The sequence below is a fragment of the Aquila chrysaetos genome, chromosome 10 (assembly GCF_900496995.4).
Source record: "Aquila chrysaetos chrysaetos chromosome 10, bAquChr1.4, whole genome shotgun sequence".
NCBI lineage: Eukaryota > Metazoa > Chordata > Aves > Accipitriformes > Accipitridae > Aquila > Aquila chrysaetos.
Genome location: NC_044013.1, coordinates 38268858 through 38284212, shown reverse-complemented (window position 1 = coordinate 38284212; position 15355 = coordinate 38268858). Strand labels below are relative to the sequence as shown.

General features: G+C 43.8%; 2 protein-coding genes across 4 annotated transcripts in view; one reads left to right on the top strand and one right to left on the bottom strand.

Moving 5' to 3' along the window:
• The window catches only part of TAOK1 (TAO kinase 1), a 69401-nt gene extending 56457 nt beyond the window's left edge, over positions 1-12944 (bottom strand). For both annotated transcript variants that reach the window (XM_041126501.1, XM_030027378.2), the window contains exon 1: positions 12429-12944. The gene's annotated coding sequence lies outside the window, so the exon portion shown is untranslated. The remainder of the gene's footprint in view (positions 1-12428) is intronic.
• A 575-nt stretch (positions 12945-13519) lies between these two features.
• Positions 13520-15355, top strand: part of NUFIP2 (nuclear FMR1 interacting protein 2) — a 38972-nt gene continuing 37136 nt past the window's right edge. Inside the window, exons 1-2 of one of the 2 annotated variants that reach the window (XM_041126618.1) lie at positions 13520-13855; positions 13982-14073. The gene's annotated coding sequence lies outside the window, so the exon portion shown is untranslated. The remainder of the gene's footprint in view (positions 13856-13981; positions 14074-15355) is intronic. The other variant, XM_041126619.1, reaches the window with a different exon arrangement.

The following is a 15355-nucleotide window of genomic DNA, read 5'->3' as shown; positions in this document are numbered from 1 at the left end:
AGGTGTCCATTTTACAAATTCTAAGGATCTTGGATTTTTGAGCTGGGAAAGTAGGACAACCTCCTGATACCTTGGGCAGATACTGCCCTAACAACCGACCAGCAAAAAGCGAGAACTGCTCCCTCATCATGCATGCAGATCACCCATGCAGCCCAGCTGGACAGGGAGCTACTGAGAACTCAACATGCCATGCCAGAAAACAGTATTTACTTTTTGGACGCAAGCTATAAAGAGCAACCAAGAAGTAATTAAGGTTCCTGAACACAATGGGGCAAAGAATATCAGCTCCAGTGTTGCTCGCTGCCCAGTTCTTACTACATCTGGACAGCTTCTCAGAGACCACCAGCCTATCCTCTCACAAGCAATACTCAGAGTTTATGGCCTCCAAATACCTAAAAAAGGCTCTCTGCAGATTATTTTGCAAAGTCATTTTGAGTGAGGGAATATCTAAAGCTCTAACCTTAAAAAAGAATAAACCTGTCCATATTTATATGAACCATATTGCTTAGTACAGCTAACAAGCTACATGAAAGCCAGTTGCTGCTAGGCCACAAAAGGGCTCCCATAGAGAAGGAAGAACTCGGATACACTCTTATATTAAATTTCACAGACTTGAACAAAAATCACCCTGGTTATATCAGTCCTGCAGTTGGTTTTGGCTGCTCCCCTGACCCTGGCCAGGACCCAACAGTAATCTTGGTGGAAGGCTGCTGTTAGTACTACCATGATATTTATACAAACATCTGAAGCGTGTGGGACAGTTCTCTGGTAGAAACCAACACAAACGTGACAAGAAGTCACTGTGCAGTACTTATTTAAATATCTCCAAAACAGTAAAAAACAAACAAAGGTTACTTTAAAAGAAAAAAGATCCCTGAACTAAAGAGGACTTAGGTATTTATAAAATGCCCATATATTTGCATCTGGCACATAATCTACATCACACCCTCCAGCAAGGCAGGAAGAAGTTATTTTTTAAAACTTGATAGTCAGATCTGAAAAGAAATAACTGTGCTTCTCTCACTCTCTTTTTTCTATTAAGCTAATTCTTGTTGTATAAAGTCAGCTTGAAAGCTCCTTTCAAAGAAAAAGGGGGGAGGGAGAAGAGGAAGAATCAGATCTGCTTGTTTTCTGCATTTGACATTCAGGTCTCGTCCCCCCGTTTTGTTTTCCTGGAGGACACGGCGGCGCAGACCTCGCAGAATGATGACATCACACCTACAAAAAAAAGCAAAACCCAAACAGGAGGGAAGCAGCTCTCCCTCAAACAAGAGCTCAGAACAGCTCTGCTTCTGGCTGTTACCTTTTGGACGATTCAAAATTTAATGTGTCCAGGGGTAAAACAATTTTCCCTTCAGACCCCTGGCCCATGAGAGCAGCCCATCAAAATGGGGGAAGGCAACAGTGCTGATGCTTTCCAGGCCAGGCAGAATAAAGTTAAAATGGGTTTAGTTACTGTTTGCCTATAAAGATACCTTGAACAGTACATTGTTTTATGCTTGTTTATGCCTGTTTTATTATTGTTTTCGGGTTATACAGGCAAGTGGCTTTCACCATGATGAAACAAAGCAAAGCATAGCATGTTTAAGTCGCTGTAAATTGGAAACTGCTCTTACTTAAAGGCTTTATAAAGTTATTTCTTCCATATGAGGTAAGCATTCTAAAAAGCATCTTTCCTGCAGAGCAAGGTAGCAGATGCTATACCAGAGACAGAGAAATTGCTAGATGTGTATACATGCAGAAGGTAGCACCTGCAGAGGGAAAAAACACACCTCTTGCAGTGAAGAGGCATTTATACCTTGTCTGTATTTATTAAAACTCAGGAGAGGCCCGTGCTAGAACATGTGCACTGACTGCTCCATGTCACAAGGAGATTTATTCTTCATGTAATACCTGAACTCAACAGATCGACATGACTGGCAAGCTCAGAAATAACAGGTTTTAAGTGAGAAAAGTCTGCAAATCTTGGAAGCAAATCTCCAAGATGCTTCCTGGAGATTCAAGACATCAAACTAGATGGTACATGACCATTTTCCTTGCTCCTAACAATTTATCACTTAAACAGCAACAACAAAAAACAGCAAAGATAAAAAAAAAAAAAAAAAAAGGAGAATTATAGAAGGGGAAGATATTAAATACCCAGTGGTCACATGGTTCCTCTGATAGCTACTGAAAAGCACAATGGTGACAAATCATTCAATAGCTCTTTGCTGTGATTTTTTGGTAATTAAATATGAAATTAAGGAGATTGCCATCTCCACCTTATGCACAAGCTAATCAGTATTAGCAGCCTGCTCAATTCAGACAGAATACTAATAATTTCTCAAAGCAGCAGAACAAACACAGCCTTGCTATTAACTTAGGGACAATACTCCAACAATAGCATCAACTAACCAGGTATCATTCTCAGATTTTGTCCAGAAAAAATTTTTAAAAGACGCCATTATACAGGATGTCTCACACCTACCCAGAACTTACAAGGCCTGTTATTACTGTTCATCATCTACTTTGAGAAATTCTGGCATAACAAATGGTTGATTTCAGATAAAATGCAATTACAGATTTCTGTGAAGCAGCTGAAGTTTTCTAGAGAGTTTGACTTCAAGACTTTAAACAGTAAAATGGTAAGACACTTGAATACGCTATCTAAATATCTCAATCTCCTGCCCCAGTGATTAAAAAGAAAGAAAATGAGACAAGCAACTGCCATTAAGGAAGCATCAAAAGGAGGTGGTCACTCCACTCAGAGAAGGAATTTTACTCCTAAGTTTGAAGTCTGAGATCTGTTATATCGGATGGGCCCAATGAAGCGTGCTGAGTCCTGTTGGGTTAACTCTAGAGACTAGTCAGGACAGATGGACAATGACCATCTCTGTAATTTTCTGTTTACATATTTACAGAACGTATTTTAGTGGTGAGACCGTATGTGTCATGTCCTTAGAAATGCTAATCACAGGCATGAAATCACATATAGAAAACCCCTAAATCAGCAGGTGCTCGATGCCTCCAAACCAGAAAATAAGCAGACAAGTAGAATCACAACTCACACCATACTCTCCTTCCACTCATGCTGCTCCGTACCACTCATGCTAGTCTGTATCATCCTTGTTTCCCCAACACCTATGTAAATAGGTAGGTAGATTTTGCAATGCACATGATAAACACCTATGAACTATTTCAAACCAGCACAGGTAGCATTAGTTACAAAGCTGAAAGCAGATCTTGGAGAAAACTTGCTAAATTTCATACTCCATGGTTGTGGCAACATTGAACAAAAATCCCTCAGAAAACCAAGGTCCAAAAATATAGAGCACTTGCACACAGGGACTCAAATTTCAAGGTTTTTATGCTTTTTGGGTTATTCTAGCTTAAAAATAACATGACTGAAGCAACAAAATCCTTAGTTTTATTGTTTCCAAATAAGCCCCGGCAATTTTACTGCATAGATATGCTTTAAATGAATCCCAACACCGTAAACCTCTCTGCAGAGACAGTTAAAGTAGAATCTAGAACAGATAAAAGTTACTTCTGATGAGCTGAGCAACGGCTCGCTCAGCAATGCTTACAGATTCCTGACAGGTACAGGGGCTCAAAACTCTTCTTCCCTCCTAGTGCACCAGGTGAGGACGCTTTCAGCTTTTTACAGAAAACAGCAGTATGCATTTGCATTACACAATAACCAGACCCTTAAGAAGAAGTGAGATTCAGCTGTAGTAGGGACTGCACAAACAGGATAAAAGGATACACTCTGCCTCCAAAGATCTCCATAAAGATGTCCAGACAATCCCCAAGTCTTGCAATTATATCTGCACAAGAATATTTTTTTACTTGAGTGAGCAGTTCCCAGTTATCCCTGTGTGTGACTGACTCCCAGAATGAAAAGACTTAGTTTGTTGTTCATCAAGTTCAGAGACTAATCTACAATGCACTAAAGGCCCCTTTCAGATTTATTTAAAAATAAAAATCAGCAACAAGTCACATCATAGTAACATATAATATTATAAATTTCAAGATTTAGCCAGCTCATTCATGAACAGCATCAAACTGCCATTATGATAAGAAAAATCTACATAGCGCTTATATGATGAAACAAAAAAAGCAATCCCCTGCATCATTAGTAGGTCAGCCAGACTTTCAGGAAGAGATCTGGGACAGTGGTGCTGCTGAACTTTGAGATCTGTACTGTTCCACCACACACCACACACAATGCAGCATCTCATACACTTCTGCTTTTACTTTACAACCTAGGAGGTACTGCAGTCCTGCTGGTTAGATGTTAATTGGGGACTGGGGAGACAAATTCTTCTACCTCTGTCACCAGCTATGCTGGGCAAATCACTCACTCCCCAACCTGTACTTCAGTATCCCCACCTTATAAGTGTGAAAAATAAATATGCATTCATCATCCATTTCAAATACCTTGATATTTATAGATGAAATTCAGAACTGGGAATTACTATTATTATTCTGCCAACTCAGAGAAAATTATAAAAACATCACATATGTAAGATAATCTTTCTGTGTTATAGCTTACTTAAATTTCTATTTGTGTATTAATATTTTATTTCTCATCATATTAATATTAATGCTAGCTATTTCTATTTAAACATAAAAATATTTGTAATACCTACAAAAAGCATAGTGATTATACTAATTTGTAGTCACTACAGTAATTAATTTTCAATACCAGAGAGTGCAACAGGAAGACTATTCAAATGAGGATCACATACCCTGGTGCTGGACCAGCCACTGTGGAAAGACTCCATGTGATTGCCTGCCTGCACAGTCACCCACAATAACCAATTCCAACAACAAGGGAAAACACAAGATAGTTAAAATAATGTGTGAATTAATATCTTCAAGACATATGGGCTATTTAAGAAAAAGAACCTACCATTAAAATATTTTGGAAAATGTAGAGACTTTTCCAAAATATTTTAAAGAACAGTGTGCATCAAAAACTGCATGTCAAATCTTTTTCAATAAACTAGCAAATAATTCTTAAAATCTTCTTTATGGTTTTGTGACTAATTATGAGCTAGTGAAGGTAAATCATGTTCTTTGTAAGTAAACTATTTTCATGTTAGTCTAGTATCCAAAGCGCTCTGCTTGTTAGTGTCAAATCAAGAACAAATTGTTTGCCCAGTCTTGTTTTTTGCAAACAAATTTAAAACATCAGTATTGCAATGAAATCAGAGGTAATGGTGAGGATGAGAACTTGCTTCTTCCATAATATTTTATTTTGGATAAAAAGCCTGCATATTGACCTCTTCTTAAGTACAGGTTATCTTAGTGTTTGGGACCCTGCATTCTGTCTTCCCAGTCAGCAACAGACTGAAATTTTGAAGACTCTGGTCAGTTCAGGACTGCTGTGTAGGTTGATCTGGTAAGAACATGGTCAACTTCTGAGCTAGCAGCAAACAGCAACATCTTCTGAGAGTGGGATAAGGAAATATCTCCAGTGACTGTCACGCAATCAACTAAACTCAGACCAAGCATCCTCCCCCACCTCCATGGGCATGCACTCCTGCTTGTACAGCTCTGGGCACTTGATGTGGCTTTTGGAGTGGAGATGCTCTAGGATTCCTTTGCCCATGTACTGTGTCAAATGAAGGAAAAATAATCTTCCATCCTCCACAAAGGACAGATGATCAGCATTCAGATGGGTTCGCCTGCATTCTTGCTGCAAAACGGGCAGGTCCCAGCAAGAATTAGCAGGAGGTTCTACCACACACCTCCAGCCAGAGACTAACCTAGTTTTAAATACTTCAAAGCATGGGTTAGAGGGGGTTTTGTGTGGAAAGGGAAGAAGGAAAATTAAGCCAAAAACCCAGGTAAGAGCTCAGGGTTTGCCTATATGGTAATTAACCTATAATAAAAACGGAGCTTGGCATTCTTAGCAAGGCACTGCCTCTGAAACGTACCATTATTTCCCTCCCAACTTTGATACGCACTTCTAGAAGCCAGCATGAAATTTTGTTAAGGCCTAGGTTACCCTCTTTTTTAATTAAAGTTGCAAACCTCCATAAAAACCTCAGTCTAGGAGCCTGCCTGCATACTGGGATATACCAAGTAAGTATAAAGTGGGGTTTATACCAGTTCAGCTGATGCCAGGGAAAATCATATCACTGCAACACGGTTAGTCTTTATGGATGGTGAAACCACATTACTACATTTAGGCCAGTATATAATTCTCAAGACAAGAGTTCGACATGCAAAGTGTAATAAAAAAGCCCAAGGAGATGTGGGAGGGCAGTGGATTTAAAGGCAGAAGATCATGTGCTGTACATAGATCCTGTGCTGTTTGACCCTTGAAGAGGCAGACAGCTTACCTAGGGGTACAGAGCCAAATCATACATAAATAGATTTCAAAACCAGGGTTTAACTAGTTTGCTATCTAGGCCAAGAAACAGTTCTGGAACATATTTAACACAGTTTAATCGCATCAAATCATGGCTGGCCCAGAACTGATTTTAACAACTGTCAACTGCTCTTTGGAACAGGCAAAGCCAAAAAGCAAAGATCACTGCGTACAGTTTACAGAGAACACAGAGACAACCCAAACATTCAGAGCAGCAGCAGAAAAGCAAGGCACATTCAAATCCCATGATCTTTATTCAGATTGGGTTACAAGGAAGTGAGAACTGGGAGGAGTTATGCTAGTGACAACTGCAAGCCAGAACTAAAGAAGAAACATGTTGCACTGCCACCGGGACCCAGCTTGAGAAATCCTAGTAACTGATGGTTTCCCATGGAGAAAGTTACTGCACTACTTACTGTATACCCGTGGCCTATTTGAGAAACAGCGTTAGCAAAAATAACCTCTCTTCTCATCTCCTCGGCTGGGGGAGGGAGTGACAGTCTCCAATTAAAAGAGGACTGAGGCGGGCAATAAGAACTGCATATTAAGAAGGGGGAGGGAGGCAAAAATAACAAACATGTGCAATACCACATGCGATTCTTTCCAAGAAATCCCAATACAACAATTCTCTGGGAACGGGCTCATGGGTCTGTTATTGCCTTTGAGTAGCGGTATGTCAGGGAAGAGGAAGGATTGCTGGATGCTTGGAAAACAGACTGAACACATGGACGGGGAACAAGCCAAAAACTGTTACAAGAAATATTCCCTACCCTTTCAACATACTTGCATTTGCATATTCTACTTTCCTATGCTCCTGGATCCCAAAGCTTTCCGTGGGTTAGAAATCACCCAGACCGGAATGAAGTGAAGCTAAACCAGCAACGCAAAGAGAGGGGCTGATCTTAAAGGGCCTAACCCCTCAAAAACTGTGTCTACCGATGCTTAGTAAAGAGAAGAAAAAGGGATTTTGTAGTTTAGCTGAATTAAGTGAAAGGCTGAAAGCAATTTTATTCACATTTTAAGAATTCAGGTGTAATACACATTGGCTTTCAGTCTGAAAGCTATAGGCAAGAATCTCTGAGATAAAGATTAAACATCAAAATTTACTTTTCAAATATGGCTTGACATCACTGACACGCAGCAAAAGCTTCCAACTAAATTCACAGGCACCACTCACCCACATTCTGATAGAAGGCTGCCCTGTAAACACGCTACACTTGATGAGCGTAGGAGAAAACTGTTTTTATAAAATTACATCTCACTCTAAAGAAAATATTTGCACGGCTGTAGCCAGGAGTGTAGTAAGGGTCAGTGGAAGATCACAGGCACAGAAAACTGCACAGCCTGCCAGCTTTAGAGCTCTGTGATTTTTACTTCTTTCCTCAAGATCTAAGTTTTCCCCAAAACAAAACATTTCTAGCTTTTTCCATTCTAAGGACAATATTCAATATGTAAATCTCATGCTGTCACCCCATCCTGACCCCTAGAGAAAAATCAAAACTACTTCTAGCCAAGCAATACAACAGGCAAAACTATTAGCTACTGTCCACTCATATTAAGAAGCCATCATCACCGTAACTCAGAATGTCTGTTGGGCTGTCCTCACCACACCTCTATGAGAAGGAAAAACCTCATCTCAAAGCTAAAATGTAGGTACATAACTAACTCTGCATAGCTGGGCTCAGCAAGCTCCGATTAAACTTATTGCTGCTTTGGCAATTTCATGCTATGTTTACAGTGGCTACCTTGTCTTTTCTTCTGGCAAAGAAACCAAGATTTAGCAGGATGTGAAAAAAAAAAATTGTCAAGAGTAACAATGCACTAATTTCTGACAAAGTATTAAAAGTTCTCAATGGCTTCCCTTTGGTAATTAAAAAAATACTGTCATTCCAGTGATCACCAAATATTTGTCTAAAAACTGCTTTAGAAAACCTCTTTGGAGCACTCATTGTGCTGTCTAACATCCATTGTGTTTCTAAAGGCCTTCAGAAAGTATTCCTTCCTCCATGTTTTGTACTGTAAATGAGCACTTAGACAAGGAGGAGGGAATACAGTGTCTAAAAGCCAACTGTGCTTTTAAACAGCTCTCCATCCTTTCCTCCCATTTTGTGCACACTTTTTCCCCTCAGACACTTTGCACTTCACCTCTGATTTCATGTTTTTAAAGTTCTGCCTTCACAGGAAGGACTCTGCTTTGCAGCTCTGCACAGCTGAGCTCCCTCTGGAACTTCACATGAGGGGATTAGTGGTTTTCTGACCCTTTATCCATTGGATTTTCTCCAGTCTCTTCTCCACACAGAAATCAATGTATGATGAGCAACTCCTCAGCATGTTAAAGAACAATGAAAACAAAGATTCCTGAAACCTAACGACTACAAGTTTAGGGAAAAGTGCCACCGACCACCTCTGCCTCCAAACATTTCTCTTTGTACAAGCTGTGGTTCCATGGCAGCATAAACTGATCTAATTGCTGGCTGTCGTGGTGCAGCCCAGGCCCTTGGGTTGTCTCTAGTATCACCCAACTGTGCACTGAGCCATTTCAGATCACAAAGCCAACACAAGACTCTTTGCATTTTTCCTTAGGTTACCTTTCTGCTGGTGTGGCTCAGTGCAGGATCAAAGACCAGAGCCAATGGAATGACATACATGGAAAAGCAGGCAGAGGATGGGACCACACACCTAAATCAACTTCTAGCCTAACAGGAACTCACCAGCAAGTACAAGGCCACACAGACCGAGGTTTCACCCTGCATCATGTTGGTCAAAAGTGAGCAGTTTGTGGAGAAGAGTAAGACACATTCAAGAGTTATAAAAGAAAGGACAGCCATCAGCCTCAGAAGGTATTAAATCATCCCTCTCTGTACCGCTATAGGCAAGCTTGTCTCAAACATGGTTAACCGAGGGACGACATTTGTGTTCCCCATGACGGAGACCCTGCTGTCAGACCCAGGATAACTTTCTCATTCAGACGTGATTCTAGTCCACAGTTGAAGTTAAGCTCTTCCCTTTGTCCAGTTTCACAAAAGGAAACAGAACTAAAAACCTTCATGCTACATAGCATACTTGAACAGGAAAAATGTAATGGCCACCTATAACCACTGTAATTCAGAAGAAAAGAGCCTGGGTCACCCCGGTAATACCAAAGATTTCTGTAGTTTCTAGTGTGCGCTTCAACATAACAATATGTTGTTTACATGATTTTAATACGAACAAAAACACAACAGAAAATGCTTCTAAGATAGGATCTTAGAGATTATGCAAGTGTTCTCCAAAATACATTGAGAATGGAGTAACACAAGTGTTATTTATCATAGCTTCCATACCACTTCTGGATCACAAAGAGAGCCAGATCAACCCTAAACATTTTCTTATTTGACACAACATCTATACCGTCAAATAAACTTTTATGAGGCATATTTTGCAAATGACTGTAGTCTCTATTAAGTTAGATCAGAAGTACATCCTTGCAGAAGAGAGAGACAAGAGAGACAACAGCAGTAGTACATCCAGTCTGTCTTTGCTAGAAAGAGAATTAGCACCTGAAAACGAATTACCTGGAAACCACCCAATGTTCCTGTTGAGCATGCAATGGTTGTATCAAAGTGGAACTCGCTACTGCGGAGTCAGCTACCTACAACATCTTTAAAACAAATCTCTGAATTCGTTGCCATATCTATTGTTCTCTACAAAACATCCTCATTACAGGAAATCCACTACTAGGATACATCTGAAGATGTAATTATTAGTGTGATATTTGCTTCTCTTCTAATGTATCTCACCAAGCATAAAAACTGAGGCTGTCTTACAACTCATTAAAAATACGTTATTCTGGTGACAAAACCTGATGAATTATAATGGACAAGCAAAGATGAAAGCTGCACAAATGGAAATGTTATTTAGATGGAAGTAAACATTTAAAATTCTCCAGCTTAGCTTACACCAGAATTTAAAGGAAGGACATACGATAGATAACTTTTTCCAATAGTCTAACTTGAGGCCTAAGTCACCTTATCTCTACATAATTTTAATGCCAACATCTGGTCCTCTACATGCAGCACTTAATTTCAGTCTAGTTGAGAAGGGGAAAAAAAAAAAAAAAAAAACACAACAAACTATCCAAGGAGTTTTTACTTCAGGCAGTTGTGTTTCAACAGGATTAGATTTAATTTAAGCTGTTCTACCAGAATCACTTTCTCTTCAGTGACATATTCTTAACAGAGGAGAAAAACATTCTCTCAAGTTCAAAGGACAAATTAAGGTTCAAGTTTATCAATATATTTCAGTCTACAGATAAAAGAAAGAGGAGTCCTAAAAATGGCAAACATACCAGTCAGAACTAGGCCAATGTTGTGGAGAATCTAATATGAAGGCTCAAACCAATCGTTGATTAGGTTTGCCCTTGGACATAAGTAGCAAAAACTATGACACGCTCACTATGAACAGGCACAAAGGCAAGGAAAATGTAGGCTCAAAGTACTTTCAAGAAGAATGTATCTAAAACCATATTTAGTGCACCAGCAGTTGTTATTCTGTAATCCTGAAACGTGAAAACAAACCTTCACTAGTGTCAAAATGCATCACAGTTTTCCACCGTGTTTTCACTATTATGATGTGCTACCTACTAAAGCTATTTTTCAGACACTGAAGATCTGAACTATACTGTTCAACAATATATATGTGTGTGTGTGTATATATATATATAATGTTAGGGGTGGTATTTTGGGAACATTTCATTTGAAGCATTCTAAGCTGATAACCTTTATCCAAATACATAAAACAAGAGCCATGTCAAATGCACTATAAATAGCATTAATAGTAAGGAATCAATAACATCCAAACCTTTAGGTAACATCTTATTAATCCGCCCTTGGCATGCATGGGCACACTGCTGTAAGGGCTCTCAAAATGCAACAGTCAAAGGTGAAGGACACAATTGGTTCAACTAGTTAATGCAACTGCTATTTAACCAACTCAGCCACTAAAATGCCACCTAATGAAATACTCCATACCATGATAAGCAGCAGAGACAAGCACGATAAACACGAAACGCTTTTCTAAGAAAATAAATGAAAGTCCTCAAGGCTAATACCGTTCTGTCATTCTTCCTAAGACATGTAAAGATCTACATTTGACAACAACCATTTTTAATCCGTGGTTCTCCCCCCCATTTCTTGTACCGCGCCCAACACAATGGTACAACTGCATGTTACGGGCGCCCAGGTATCGCGTTTATATTTATTTCTGCTTTCACAGTGACAAAGGTGAACTCTAATGCTCCAAAGATGCTTGCAGCAAAGCAGGCTGAATGATATTTCTAAAGACATACCCACACGCGGGTTACAGAAATCTAGCCTCCATGAGATGTTTTAATCTGACAAATTAAAATGGTTGGGAAACGCTATTTGGCTAACGGAATCGGCCGCCACATGCATTGCTGAGGGGAAGCAATAAAAGGTCTTTAAAATAGGTCACTTTCATCCAAATCCCATACCAGCACCGAACAAAATGGTATTTACACTGAAAACTCACCACTTGGGGAGGAGCGAGGGGTAGGGAAGAGAGCTCGGGGGAAGAAAAAAAAAAAGGGGGGGGGGGCAGGAATCCGCGCCGGTCTCTGAGGGACCCCCCAGTCCCCCGGGGGCTCCGGACTCGGCCGACGAAGCCCACCGGAGCCACGCAGACAAAAAGGACCGAAGCGCTGGGCACGCCTGGCCGGTGGGAACGGGCAGCCCTGCCCCAGCCCTAGGCCCCGGGCGGCCCCTGACAGCGGCGGCCGCGGGGAACACCCCGCCGGCGGCGGCCGCCCCTCTGAGGGAAGAAACGCCATTTCGCCGCCCGTTCCCCCACCGGTGCTCGGCTCCCGCCGCCGGGGCCGAAGCAGCAGCCCCGAGTCCTGCGGCACTGCCGCAGAGCGCGGCGGGGGAGGCGCCGGCCCCACCGGGCCGCCCCCCCCATCACCCCCCCCCCCCCTTCTTCCTCCTCTTCCTCCTCCTCCCTCACCCCTCCCGGGGGCGCCGCCGCCACCGACCCGCCCCGGCCGAGCCCCCCGCCGCGATGCCCGCCTTACCCTCCGCCGCAGCCGGGCTGGGAGCGCCGGTCGGCCCCCCGCGGAGGAGGAGGAGGAGGAGGAGGAGGAGGAGGAGGAGGAGGAGCGGGGCAAGGGGCGGCGGCCCCGCGGGGGGAGGCGCCCCCGGAGGGGCGTCGGGCCCGGCCCCCGCGGGTGCCCGGGCGCGGCGGGCACAAAGGCGGCGGGGCACGGCACCTAAGATGGCAGGGCAGGCGCGGCGGAGCTCCCAGCCGCCGCCGCCACCACCACCGCCACCACCACGGCCGCCGCCGCCGCCTGGGCCCCGTTCGCCGAGCCGCGGCCAGGCCGCGCCGCGGGGGCACGGCGATACGGGATGGCGGGCGGCGCCGGCCGTGCCCTGTCCGCGGCGGAGCGGATCCCTCGGCCGGGCCGCGCCGCGCCGGAATAGCTGCCTGCCCGCCTGCCGCCTTCCCCTCAATGCCGCCCGGGCTCCGGCTGCTCCGTCGCCGCCGCTCCGCGCTGCCCGCAGCCAGCGGCCCCCGCCCGCCCCTCTCGCGAGACTTCGCCGCCCTCTCCCCCCCCCCCCCCCCCCCGCCTCAACCACCGCGGCCGGCGGGAGGGGCGGGGGGCGGCGGTTGGGGGGAGGAGGAGGCGGGGCCGGGGGCGGCGGAGGGGCAGTTGTGGCGCGGCGGGGTGAGGGGGCGGCTGGGTTGTGTGAGGGGCAGTTTTCGGGGGAGAGCGCAGGGTAATGCGGGGGGCGGTTAGGGTGAGGGGGCGCTGAGGGAGAGGCGGGAACCTTGTGGGGGTGGCTGGCTGGAAGGATTGAGGGTTGTGGAGAAGGAGGGAGTGTGGGGGAGAGGGGTTGTGGGAGCCCCGTGTGGGGACCCGGAGGGGTGAGAGGGGCCTGAGGGAGAAAATGGGGAGGGGGGGGGGTACTGAGGCTGTAGGAGCTCAGCGGGGCTGCTGGGGGGGGGGGAAGGCTTGAAGGGGAATGGGGAAACTGAGGAAAGGCGTGGAGAAGCTTAGCTGGGGGCTGTGGGGAGGAGCGGTGAGAAGGAGGGCCTGGGGACGCGGCGGGTGGGGCCTGGACACGGGTGGGGAGATGAAGGAGGAGGGCAGGGGAGAGGCCTGGGGGCAGGTGGGAGCTTGTTTGGGGGCAGGTGTGGCAAGGAGGGTGGGTTTGGGACAGGCCAGCTGGGGGTGAGGATACCCGGCTGAGTGGAGCTGCCTTGCTGGTAGGGAGCAGCCTAGCTACAGGCGATAATCCCAGGAGGTGGTAGGTGTCTGCTTGAGCTAACTCTTGTGCAACTGGCCTGACCAAATGGGTGCGTTTCAGACTGTCTGCCCTTGGCCGAACTGTATCCGGTTTATGGCCAGAAGAGGGGGGGGGGGGAAATAATCTCATGGGCCAAGCACATGGCCTCCCGAGCTGTAGTCTTGGCTTTCAGTGGTGGGTTTTCAACTTGGTAGGTTGTTGAGCCTTTGTGTGCTTTGATATCTCCATCTATGAGCTAGAGATAACAGTAGGCTTCATGCAGGGATTAATTATTGTGTCTTGTAGTCACGTATTTGTTTATTTGTTTTTACTATAGATTACAGCTGGAGGAATTCTAAACAGTCCACCTCTTCTTGTCATGGTGTTTAAGTGTATTGTGCTCCTGTCTGAACAGAGGAAATCACTGAGGTCAGTCTCCCTTGTGTTTATAGTTGCTTTCCCTTTCAGAAGTATGGGGGCGAGGAATCATCAAAATAACAATTTGTACTGACATCCTGATAATAAATTAATAGAAACAGTTACATAAGACACAAAGTTTGTAAAAGGTGTGTCTGCAGGGATTGCTTCCGCTTTTAAAGTTCGGATTGTATCTGAAGGGACAGTGTTCTCAGTTATGAAGTACCCTGCAAATATTCACAGTTTTGAGGTGTCCCCAGTATGAAATAGTACAATTCTGTAAATCCAGTATTACTGATACCACTGAAATAAAACAAGCAAAACAAACTTCCTTCCTATTTTCCCATAAACTAACAGGTATTTTGTACCATAAGAAGGCTTTGTATCCAGCAAGCGTTGAGGATGATACTGGATACTATTTATGTGAACTTTGCATTTACCTTTAGACAAGCAGAGCTACTGGGGGCTATTTAACCTGGGATGGGGGAAACCTAAGGAAAGTTGAGAAGAGAGGTTGGCTGTAATAGTTGTGGACCGCATCTAGAGTTTCACGAACTTGTCACATAGTGGTCTGGTACTTTGCCTTTTCAAATCCCAAGAGGAAAAGTAAGACAAATGTGGATCACTTCAAACATATGTTGTTGTAAGTATTGGGAGAGGCAAACTAAAGGTTTATCTGATTATCTCAACCTTGAAGTTGGCAGCTATGACAGGAAACTTGGTTTCATTCATCTGCCAAAGATATTTGTAGCGTATCGTTTGACAAGTTAAAAAGCATTTTTGTAATGGCACAAAAATAAAACCATCCACTTTCTGAAAGTACAGTTTCTGTCTTCTAAAATAATATGGGTTTGGAGACATGCTTCTGGGGAAATTAAGGACATACTTGAAAGGTAAATATTTGTATATTCAAACATTAGAACAATGGTGTCTAACACAAATCTGCTCAGCATGGCCTATCGGTATAAATTTGTTCTTGTACATGTTTTGTCAAATTAGTGGGTATCGTTTGCTTTTGCAGATTGGAAAACTAAAATGGAGCAGTATGAGGGAGTGCCCACGGGGTCATAAGGTAGAACTGAGAATAGGGTTCTTCTGCATCTTGATCTTGTACTTCCTCCTGCAGACAAATTGCCTTTAAAGTTTGTGAATTATGAGAGCAAGAGCTTCGGTTAGTGAGGTCCATGGAGCTAACCCGGCAAACACCAGCAGAGAGTCTGGGCCTCAGCTCTTTGTGTTACACACATAAAAAGATAATGATAGCTCTAGGTGAAAATCCTTAGAGTCTCTAACG